This window comes from Typopeltis vanoorti, chromosome 6 (genome assembly GCF_054136105.1).
Source record: "Typopeltis vanoorti isolate ZY-2024b chromosome 6, IOZ_Tvanoo_1.0, whole genome shotgun sequence".
Classification (NCBI taxonomy): Eukaryota; Metazoa; Arthropoda; class Arachnida; order Uropygi; family Thelyphonidae; genus Typopeltis; species Typopeltis vanoorti.
The window spans coordinates 40,160,464-40,172,580 of NC_143554.1; positions in this window are offsets into that span (position 1 = coordinate 40,160,464).

Genomic DNA, 12,117 nt, shown 5'->3' on the forward strand with positions numbered 1-12,117 from the left:
CTTATTTCTATTTCTATTTTATTTTGTAACTAGGCTATAAACAATGAGCGTTTTAAGTTTACGTTTTCTTTTTTAATCATTATAATTTCTGCATAGTCATGTGATATTATAAAAACTTATAAAATTTTTTATCAATATTATACGATAAAGCCTGTGTAGCTCAGTGGATGTGGCGTTTGCACACCACCGCGCTTGGCCGCACGAAGGAAGTCTTGGTTTCGAGTCTAGTCGGTGACTAGAGGAAATTTTTCTAAGCCTTTTTTCGACCGGTTCCCGAGTTAGTCGATCTCTGGCACGGGCAAGCAGGGTTTTCCTCCCGGAAACTCGGGTTTTTCGTCCTGTAAACTCAAGAAAATCGACCGTAGAACCCACATTGTTTCAGACATTAAATATATTGTGTTAGAGTTAGGGACCACGAGATGGCGGCACATTTGAGCCGTCTCTCTTCACTGCGTACCGCTTAATTAGTGATAGCCTTGGGCCATCTGTCTCTGATTGGTACCAGTGGAGATTGAACTGCCCACTCAGTCTCCAAAAGTTAGATAGGGCTAAATGGCCTCGCCTACTCCCGTATATACGGGAATAAAAAGGCGTTAGCTGATTTTTTTTTTTTTATTATACGATACAAACTTATAAATACATGCTTTATATATTATAAACTTAAAGCTTTCATTTGACTTCTGTGTAAAATTCGTTCATGCATGCATTCCAAGTCTCTCGACTGAGTAATACTTCTAAACATATTTAAAACCACTTTAACATAAAATATAATTTGCAGCATTAAATATTCGATTTATCTGAGTAAATAATGAAAACATTTTTATAGTTGCAATAAATTCAGTAATTTTTTTTAAATAATGCAAATAGCAACAACTTACGATGACGTCGCAACAAAACCTACTAAAAAGCTGCTATTTAGTAGCATGATAGAGAGTAAAACCTAACAAGGTTGCTACAAAGGTATCGGTAATAAATCTGACAACCCTGCTGAAAGAGGTAGTGTAGTCTTGCATGGTCTGCCACTTAAGTAATTTGAGTTGCTGGTGTATAATTCATTTCCAGTAATTGTTAGTTCTTATTAATTATTACTTCTTAATTACCGCTGTATATAACTGTGCCCTTTTTTAATTTGTAAACCCTTTTACAATAGCAGCTAGCACTAATAAAAAACTAAAATTATTACAGAAAGGAAGTGGAAGAAATTTCCAGTTTGCCTGGACTGAACAATATGGTGTTATTGATAGAGGTGATAAATTTCTCTGTAAATTGTGTGCTGAGCTATCTGTGAGTAGAACTGGGAATGTAAGAAGACATTTTAAAATTAAGCACAAACGGCTCCTAGAAAAAACTTTTGAATAACGCAAAGAATACATATCGCAACATCTAAAACTGGCAGAATCAAAATCAGGGACTTTAATTAAATTTGTTTCAGGACCTTCAAATTTAGTAGCCCAAGTTACAGTATTTCACATACCATTGTTGAACATAGAAAACCACTTAGTGATGGCGATTATATTAAAGAAGCTTTCGTAAAGTGTGCACATTTTTATTTGAGGACTTTCATAATAAGGAAGCTATTGTAAAGCGCATGAAAGAGAGTTACCATTAAGTAGGAATACTATTAAAGACAAAGTCATATCAATGAATGCTAGTATAGAAAATCAAGTACAACAAGACTTGAACTCGTGCCATTGTTTATCCATTTGTTTCAACGAAACTACAGATATTACGTCATCAGCTAGATTGGCTATTATTGCAAGGTATGTTCACGGTGATTCTATGCACGAGGAATTGATAAAGTTAGAAAATTTATCTCAAAATACGACAGGTAAAGACATATGCAACTGTGTTGTTAAAGTTTTCCGTGAGAAACAGATAGATTTATGGAAAATATTTTCGATTACAACTGATGGCGCGTCTCATATGGTTGGCCGAAATGTCGGTTTTATCAAACAATTTACATCAATTATACATCAGGAGACAGTGTGTGCGCGAAATCAAGATTAAATGATTTGGATGATGCGATGAGAATTGTGACAAAGGTAACTAAATTTATTTCTGTCAGGGCTTTAAACAAATGAGAATTTAATTCACTTTTAAGCGAAGTTGAATCAGTGTACAATGGTCTATTAATGTACAATAATATTCGATGGTTGAGTCATGGCCAAGTACTTGAACTTTGTTGAATGTTTAAATGAAATTAAATTATATTTAAATACGAAGGACATGGAGCACGAATTTTCTCAGTTGAACGATTCTGCTTGGCTCAGTAAGCTGATGTTTTTCACAGGTTTTTCATTGCACCTGAATGAACTTAATATACAATTGCAAGGTTTCGGAAAATCTGTCAATGTTATGTTTGGCACGATCAAGAGCTTTGAGAATAAACTCAAAATATTTCAACGTGATTTAGAAAGTAACGATTTTAAGTATTTCCCAAGAGTGAAACTCTTTTTAACGAAACCAGCCTCAAAAATCGTGAGCAACATATCAACCAATCTATCGAAGTTCTAAAGTCAATAACCGAGCAGTTTTCTTCTAGATTTGAGCAATTTCGAATGTTGGAACAAACACACCAGTTCATAAAGTATCCTGATGAAACAGAATTCATGGATCTTAAATTAGATGGATTTCAGTGGTTGGATTTAAAAGATCTAGAAATGCAACTAGCCGACTTCCAGTGTAATCCTATCCGGAAAAGAAAGTTTATTGCTCTTAGAAATGAATTAGAAGAACTTGAGCGGGAGCGTCTGCATGATACCGCGTGTAAAAAATCAGACCGTGAAATTCTAAGCGTGTGGAACAGCCTTCCCGAAAACTTTTATGCTCTTAAAATCTTTGCTAAAGCTCTTCTAACAATTTTCTCTTCTACATACTCTTGTGAAACTCTATTTTCTGCCCCAAATAATATCAAATCGAAAGGGAGAAATAGATTGGGCAATGATTTGAGCGCTGCCTGTGTAGCATTAAAATGTACACACTGTAGCCCTTCTATAAAGCAACTTTCTATCAGTACTCAGCAACAGAAAAGTCATTAAATGTAATGTAAGTTTGTAATTTCACTTTATTAAATTAATTATATAATATGAATTCATAGATTTTATATCAATATCCTATTAAATAAATAGCCTAATATGATATGTATAAGCCACCATCTATGATTATGTAGTTAAATTTATAATGCATGTATGCAAGTGGCACATCAATAACGTTAATATTTAAAAAAAAAAAAAAGATGTTTGACACACCTGGATAAAAAGGTTCGCCATCACTGTCATAGGACCAATGTATATTAACGATATAGCAGTTAAAACTAAATTATGTACTCTATACATGGGTTGATGAATCGGGTACACACTCTATCTCTACCGTTAATTATCATTTATATTGGTTGTGCATGAAGGAAAGTTGCAATAAACCTTATATTGAAATTGAATATATTAAATTCGGCTCTAAATTTACTTTATGCAGATCACGATATACTCCCAAATTAAGCATTATAAATTTTCAGTAATTTTAACTTCTTAAACGAAACTGTCTAAAATAACTGTCATAAATTTGATATGAAAATCCGCACTCAAAAGAAATAAAGCTTGTAAGAACATATAAAACATTAACTGCTTCTAATATTGATAGTAAAGAACAGGTTTCATATTTCAATTATAATTTTCAGTTAGATAACAAATTGAACATGCAAATATATACCAGATGAGCAAAAAGATTAAAATTGTTTAATTGTTTTTGATTATTTAAAACAGTCATGTCAAACACGCGGCCCACCGACAAGTAACATGCGGTCTGCAGGCCGCATGAGGCCAGCTGACAAGTAACATGCTGCCCCACAAACTTCGTAACCAATATGATTATTTAACTTTTGACAACATCGATTTAAATAAACATATTTAAAAAATTAAAAGTTTCACTTGAGATTGTTTTATACCCAAACTACTCTGCAATTTCTAAAGGAAATAATGTTCTATTTGTCATTTCAAAAAATCTTGTTACACCACTGCATAAATATCGAATTTTACCGAATTTTAACGAGCAAGTCTACGTACGCGGCTACATCCGCTGACCACAGCAATCGGAAGCTAGCCGTTAGCAATTTTCAAGTCATAAGAAAGTGTAGTGTTTTCTTTATAATTAATAAAGAATTTATAAAAATAATGTCGAAACCTTCAACCAGTATGAGTAAAAAACGATTAATTGAAGAAGAACGTCGCAGTTTTTTCAAGAAAAATGGAAGTTACAATATTTTTGTATTCAAGAAAAATAAATTATGCCTGATATGTAGAAACTCTAATGCAGTTTGCAAAGAATATAATATTAAAAGGCATTACGATAGAAATCATAAAGAAAACTATGACAAATATGTTGCAAAACTTCGTGAAGATAAATTGTCAGAATTCAAGTTGACACTTCAAAATCAACAGTGTATTTACCAAACCTATTGAAGATAATAGAGCTATTGTAAAAACCAGTTATTTGTTATCACATTTAATTGAAAGCAAGTCGAAACCATTCATTGAAGGGGAATGAGAATTTATTCGCGAATGTATTATTAAAGCAGTTGAAGTGTTGTGTCCTGATCAATTAAAGAAATTTAAAAATATAAGCTTATCTCGAAACACCATTGCTAGCAGAATTGATGATATAGCCGGGAACTTAAGGAATCAACTAAAATCAATAATTCCAACATTTGAGGCATATTCCCTTGCAATTGACGAAAGTACAGATGTACGGGATATCGCTCAACTTTTAATTCGTGGATATGATATGAACTTAAAAGTAAGCGAAGAACTTCTAAAAATTATTCCTATGCATGATACAACCACTGGAGTTGATATTTTTGACGCCCTTATGGAAGTTTTGAATGAATACAATTTACCGTTAAAAAGCTAGTTTGTCTTGCAACTAATGGTGCTCCTGCCATGACTGGTGTTGTTAAAGAAGTTGTTACAAATTTAAAAGAAAAATGCAAAGAACAAATTAATAACAATTTTCAGCATTTTCATTACATTATTCATCAGCAAACACTATGCTCCAAAGTTTTAATTATTGGGCATGTCCTAAAAATGTCAGTAAAATTGTAAATTGTATTCGTGCACGTGGGCTTAATAATCGCCAATTTAGTAGAAGATATAGAAAGTGAATATAGTGATCTATCTTATTATACAGAAATTAGATGAGTTTTAAAAGAGGTAAACCGTGAGTAGACATATCGATACAAAATAAATAATGGAAAAAACTCACGTAGGAAGATTTTTTAATAGTATAATTTTCGCCTGTGTCACAGGCATCTTCAGCACATTAAGCTCAAAATTAAACACTAACTGACAATTCCAAAAAGCGCCACCTAAGTAGCTGGTGTAAGATAACTAAAAAGGTCAATAACTTTCCTAAAAAAAAAATTAATACAATAAAAAGTTAGGAAAGATTAGCTGATTTGTAAAGTACTATCTCCCATAAAGGGGATAGACGTAAGCCGTCGGATCTGTTTAAGTTAGGAGAATGAAGTAGAGTTTCACATGTTTCTTTATAAAGGCGTTCCATGAGAAACTGACTTTTGTGAAGAACTCTTGTCTTTCTCCAATGAACTCTGTGTCTAGTGAAGATGGCATGTTCAGAAAGTCCAGACTTTTCAGGTTTAAAGTATTCAATATAAGATTGGTGTTCTTCTAGCCGAATAGAGGCAGATCTTCCCGTTTGTCCGAAATAAGATAATCCACAAGAGCACGGAATCTGGTAGACACCTGAATGATTAAGATGTGGAAGCTTGTCCTTAGGAGAAGTGAGAAAGGTGGAGATTTTTCTAAACGGTCGAAAAGCAACAAAAATATTCAGTGGTTTTAAAACTTTTGCTATACGTTCACTGATGCCCTGTACATAAGGGATAGTAATGCGCGTTATTTCCTCTGTGTTTGAAGAGGAAGACATATTAAAACTATTCAAAGTTCTTTTAATGAAGCAATTCTTATAACCATTAGATAGAATTAAGAAGTGATATATTGTAGTTCTTTCTGTAAAAGATCGTCTGTAGAACAAAAGGAATGGGCACGATGAACCAGTGTTTTAATAGTTCCTGCCTTTTGACTGGGATGGTGATGAGATTCCGCATGGATATAATGGCCTGTATGAGGCTTCTTTCTATAAACTGAGAAATGTAGGTTACCGTCTGGTTGGCGAAGAATTAGAAGATCTAAAAAGGCCAACTGCTTATTTGATTCTACTTCTAGGGTAAACTTGATCCTAGGATGAAATGCGTTTAACTTAGTAAGAAATTGTTGCAGTTCATCAGAAGAGCCATTCCATACAGCAAAAATGTCATCGACATATCTGAACCAATGAGTAGGTCTGGGAGAAATATTGTCAAAGATACGTTGTTCAAAATGTTCCATAAAGAAATTGGAGATAGCAGGAGAAAGAGGATTACCCATTGCTGTTCCTTCAATTTGTTGATACAACTTATTTTTAAAGGAAAAATAACCAGAATTTATTACAAAATCAAATATGTTTACGAATATGGTTCATCGGGCCCACTCCTCTTGTTCTACAGACGATCTTTTACAGAAAGAACTGCACTATATCACTTCTTCCTTTCTATTTAATGGTTATAAGAATTGCTTCATTAAAAGAACTTTGAGTAGTTTTAATATGTCGTCCTCTTCAAACACAGAGGAAATAACGCGCATTACTGTCCCTTATGTACAAGGCATCAGTGAATGTATAGCAAAAGTTTTAAAACCACTGAATATTTTTGTTGCTTTTCGACCGTTTAGAAAAATCTCCACCTTTCTCACTTCTCCTAAGGACAAGCTTCCACATCTTAATCATCCAGGTGTCTACCAGATTCCGTGCTCTTGTGGATTATCTTATTTCGGACAAACGGGAAGATCTGCCTCTATTCGGCTAGAAGAACACCAATCTTATATTGAATACTTTAAACCTGAAAAGTCTGGACTTTCTGAACATACCATCTTCACTAGACACAGAGTTCATTGGAGAAAGACAAGAGTTCTTCACAAAAGTCAGTTTCTCATGGAACGCCTTTATAAAGAAACATGTGAAACTCTACTTCATTCTCCTAACTTAAACAGATCCGACGGCTTACGTCTATCCCCTTTATGGGAGATAGTACTTTACAAATCAGCTAATCTTTCCTAACTTTATATTGTATTAATTTTTTTTTTTAGGAAAGTGATTGACCTTTTTAGTTATCTTACATCAGCTACTTAGGTGGTGCTTTTTGGAATTGTCAGTTAGTGTTTAATTTTGAGCTTAATGTACTGAAGATGCCTGTGACACACAGGCGAAAATTATACTATTAAATAATCTTTCTACGTGAGTTTTTTCCGTTATTTATTTTGTATAGAAATTAGATGACTTTGCCATCATAAAGTTTTAAAGCGATTCTTCGAATTGCTGGACGAAATTACCATTTTTTAGAAATGAAAAATTATGAATGTGAAATTAAAAAATTATCAATGGATAAAGGACCTGGCTTTGTCAGTTGACATTAGAAGTCACCTTAGTCAACTTAATGTTAAGCTACAAGGCAAACATCAAGTAGTTATCGTGTTATTTGACAATAATAACATTTTCAAACAGAAATTATTACTTTGGCAAAAACAAATTCAAAAAGAAAATTTATCCCATCATTATTACAAAAATCACCGAAATTGAAAATTTCAGAATATGCCAATCAAATGAAGTTATTAGAAAATGAATTCGAAAGAAGATTTTTAGATTTGAAGAAATATGAAAATCAGTTTCACCTATTTACTTCTCCTCTATCGATGGATGTTGAAACTGTTGATGACAATTTACAGCTGGAATTAATCGAAATTCAGTGTGATTCCGTATTGAAACAAAAATATATGGATGTTGAAATTCTAAAGTTCTATAATTATTTATCAGTCGATCGATACCCCAATGTGTTATGTGCAATTAGATAATATTTTATACAATATCGAAAATAACTACAGCTCAACAAATTCAACGAAATTTTGTAGATTCCGTTAATGAAAAATGTTGTCAAGTTTCTTCAAAAAATTGATATGTATACTTTTATTCAAATATGTAAACTTTATATTTTATATGTATTTTTGTAAAATGGTTATATTTTGTACTTATATACTCTAATGTTAATATTAAAAAATCTGTTTCCTCTTTATTTCGAGTTTTTGTTTTTTCTGATGCGGACCGCGGCTTGATGTATAATTCTTAATTTGGCCCTTGGAGGTAAACGAGTTGGACATGCCTGGTCTAAGAGAATAATTAATTACCTACAACTCCAAATTTGCAGTAAATAAGGGAGTATTGAAACCATTTTTTATTATTACGGAGCTGAAGGTTGGATTAGAAATTAAACAGAAGATTTCATGAGAATCCAGAATCAAAAGAAAATTTGCATTGTCAAAATTTGGCATGAATAGCAGAATAATATTACAAAGGAAGATATTAAAAAAGGAACTCGATATTATTAGCTGTAAGAATGCGCGAGCAAATTAAAATATGTTCACCTAAACAGAATGGAAGAGAAGAGTTGGTAAAAACAGATATGTGATACATGCATATAAAGACCAGGGATGGCATGTAAAAGGAACGTCAAGACTTTGGTAGCTTAGTGCATTATTGAAAATCTGAGAAATAACACTTTAATTTGAAAGAAGAGTGTAAAAGAAAGTGATTAATAACGAAGACGCAAATATATGGCACCCGCACCTTGTACTAAATACGAAGTATTGAAACCCTGTTAATGGCTTTAACAATAATGACACCTCAAGAGAGTACATATCAAGAAATGATGAAGATAGTTTGCGGTTTTCCGTCGAAACATGTCACAATATGCAGTCCTCCTATCCATTGCTTATTGTTGTTTAGTGAAATCACTGTTATTATTCTGGTATCACATTCTGAATTCTCTTCTGTTACTATCTTAAAAATGTCGTAACTTGCTAAAGCAATAATTAATTATAATTAAGTTTCAAGTATTTTTCGGTGCCTGCATGATATTCCTTTGGTACGCAGCAAAAGAAAAATTCGCGGGTTAGACTTCATCTATTCATAGGTTGGACCCCTCTTGATCTTAAAGTGTATATATGAAATTTATAATTGACTCCATAAGCCCGTTCTATAATCGACTTTGTCGCAATTAAGTACTTTTTAATCCATTATTAACTCATCAAAATTTAGATTTTATACACTCGATTTGGAAAAAAGTTGATACTAGAACATACACGATATACACATCAAAAATATTAGACAATATCAGGAACATAAGATAGCAGCAGTAGTTGAATTCTCATCAACTATTGTCTTATATGCCAACAAGAAATGCACTGCTGAAACAGAAAAAAAGTGGAGACGTTAGCACAGCTTATCTATTTCTCAACCTTAAGATCGTCTATTTTCTCAAAAACGTGCTGCCTACTCCTTCTATAAAATAATAAAAGGTGTTGAATTATTTAATGTTTATTTATTTATTAACTATTTTTATTACCTTCTTCGTTATCTGTTTAGTGTGATTTGTGGTTTTTCCTATTTTTTTCAGTATTTTAAGACTTCCCTGGAAGACAGTTCTGAATAAAATTGCCCCTCTTGAGCTTTATAAAATTCTGTTCGTTTCTTTCGTCTATTGTGCAACTCAGTATCATCTTTTGGTGAATTGATTTATTCCCTTTCAGTTAGTTTAGTTCTGTCACTGTCTTTCAGTGGACCTATCTGTTATGCATGACTTCAGTTACAGACATGCACTGGAGAAATTTCCCAGTCAAGTGGGCTGCTTACTCTCCAGTAGCTCTCATTAGCATATGCTGAAGAGAAACTTCTTCCACTTAACACTTCAAGTACACAGCCATGTAGTGCCTACTATACGAAGCGACGGCAGTTAGAATTTAATTATGGCCAATGCAAATGTCGCATTTGCGTTGTAGAGAGCACAGGCCAACAGCATGTATTTGTTCATAGCGTTGCTACGCAGATGTACACTATGTTGAAAAAATTATATAGACATAAGTGTTTACAAATCCTTCTAATTGTAGAAACTTAGTACATATTGGCCCAATTTAGCTACGATTACATATGCCTTTCTTCTGAGGAGCCTCTACAGGAGAGAGAGAGAGAGAGAGAGAGAGAGAGAGAGAGAGAGAGAGAGAGAGAGAGAGAGAGAGAGAGAGAGAGAGAGAGAGAGAGAGAACATTCATCCTTGCCAATTTATCGTCTCCTCAATAGAGCGATAGATAAATTAACACGGTTATTTTTATGGCTGTTTAGCCTAACATGGCAATTTTCCCAGAAATAATACTTGTATTAACACGGGTATTTTTTTGTGTATTCCACCAAAATGGAATACACCAAGATGAATTTTCCCGGAAATAATACTTGTATTAACATCTTTTGTGTATTCCACCAAAATGTAATCATTTACTGTAGTGATTGGACGATTTGATATTCTACACTTGTAACTCTCTCGAAATGTAGCTTTTATTCTAATCATTCCAATCTAATTCATTCTAATCATTCCAATCTAATCCATTCTAACATTTTCTTCAAACCATACGACCATGCCCTTACACAGTAAGCTATGATGTGGAAACAGTTTTATAGAACTTCTCCAGTGCAGACAATTCAGAATTGTCCAGAATATCAGTTTACTGCTCATTCTTCCTGTAATTACAAGACGGAATTCTAGCGTATGCTAACACTACCTATACCATACCTGACAGATAGGAAGATTTACTCTGATTTACCTGAGAACGATAATTACCAGGGAAATTGCTATATTACCGTTATTTATCCAAACTACATTCATCAGGTGTGAAGAGCGTGTGTTGTGATTCTTCGTGCCATTGCACAGCTTTCTAACAATCTGCTATAAAGTCATGGAGTAAGTCAAATATGAGCATTTGTGAGGGAGGCTTGGATCGAGAGCATGAAGGTTGCGCATCACGAACAAACCAAACTTTTACAATGACGCCATGAACTATTAGTTGAGAAAATTCATTGAATTAATGACAGGAGAAAGGTACAGCACTTTCCCGAACGCTTCTATTTCTTTTCAAAGTTCTCTCTCTTAGGTAGTTTTCTTCTTAGTTTCTTTTTGCTGTCATCATTCCATCTTATAGAGGCACTCAGTTACAATAATCTTCCGAAACTTTACTGAGGTTTTACGAACAGTTTAATGCAAAATATGTAGGTACTGGTGAAATGAGAAAGAAAAAAGAAACATATCAGTGGTGGCAAACAGAATAAAAATATCTTTTTAAAATTAATTGTTATTCTTTTTTTTAAAGAAGTATATGATGATGATGAGAATAAGTTCTCGAAGCTTGACTTTGTTTAGCTTACTGAAATAATTCAAGTGCACCAACGTATTAGAATTAATCAAAATGTAAGTATGAATCTTCTGCTCAGAAATCGGAGTTAGTTATGGTGATTCGGGGAATTTTTGTCGATGGGAGTTCATTCATATTTCGGAAGTAAAATATTCTTAGAAAACGGTTAGAAACTGTACAAGCTAAATCTCGAGGATGGGGGAAATCAAAATAAATCGCTGGAAGCCAATTTAATTGCTATTTACAATTAAACTGGCTTTGTTGATGTATTTTGGTTTTCGCAAAGGTTAAATAATCGTTTAGGCTATTTGCTCCACGAAGATGATCTAATGTATCTTACAGTTTAACTTTATTTATGTATTTACGTGATTTCAGCCGTAAGCGAGAGTGCGATGAAAAAAAAAAAAGAGTTTTTGTATAACGACCTTCCCTATACACGATTATCAATTACTACTTGATTTAACGTTAACTGAAGGTTCATCACCATTTGATAATATAAATAAATTTCCGCGTACCACTTTACTCAAACTTGATTGCTGAGTGCATTACGTGCGTAAACATGTGTCGAAACGGCAATTAAAAATAAACCCTCTACTCCTTAATAACCCTAAAGGGTTATTAAGGAGTAGAGGGTTTATTTGTCTAAAGTCTAAAGTCTAAAGTTAATAACCCTAAAGGGTTATTAACTTTAGACTTTAGACTTTCATCTAACTTTTGATAATCGATTGATTATCAAATCTCCCACGAGATGAAGTTTTTCACCTTTCTAATTGGAACTACT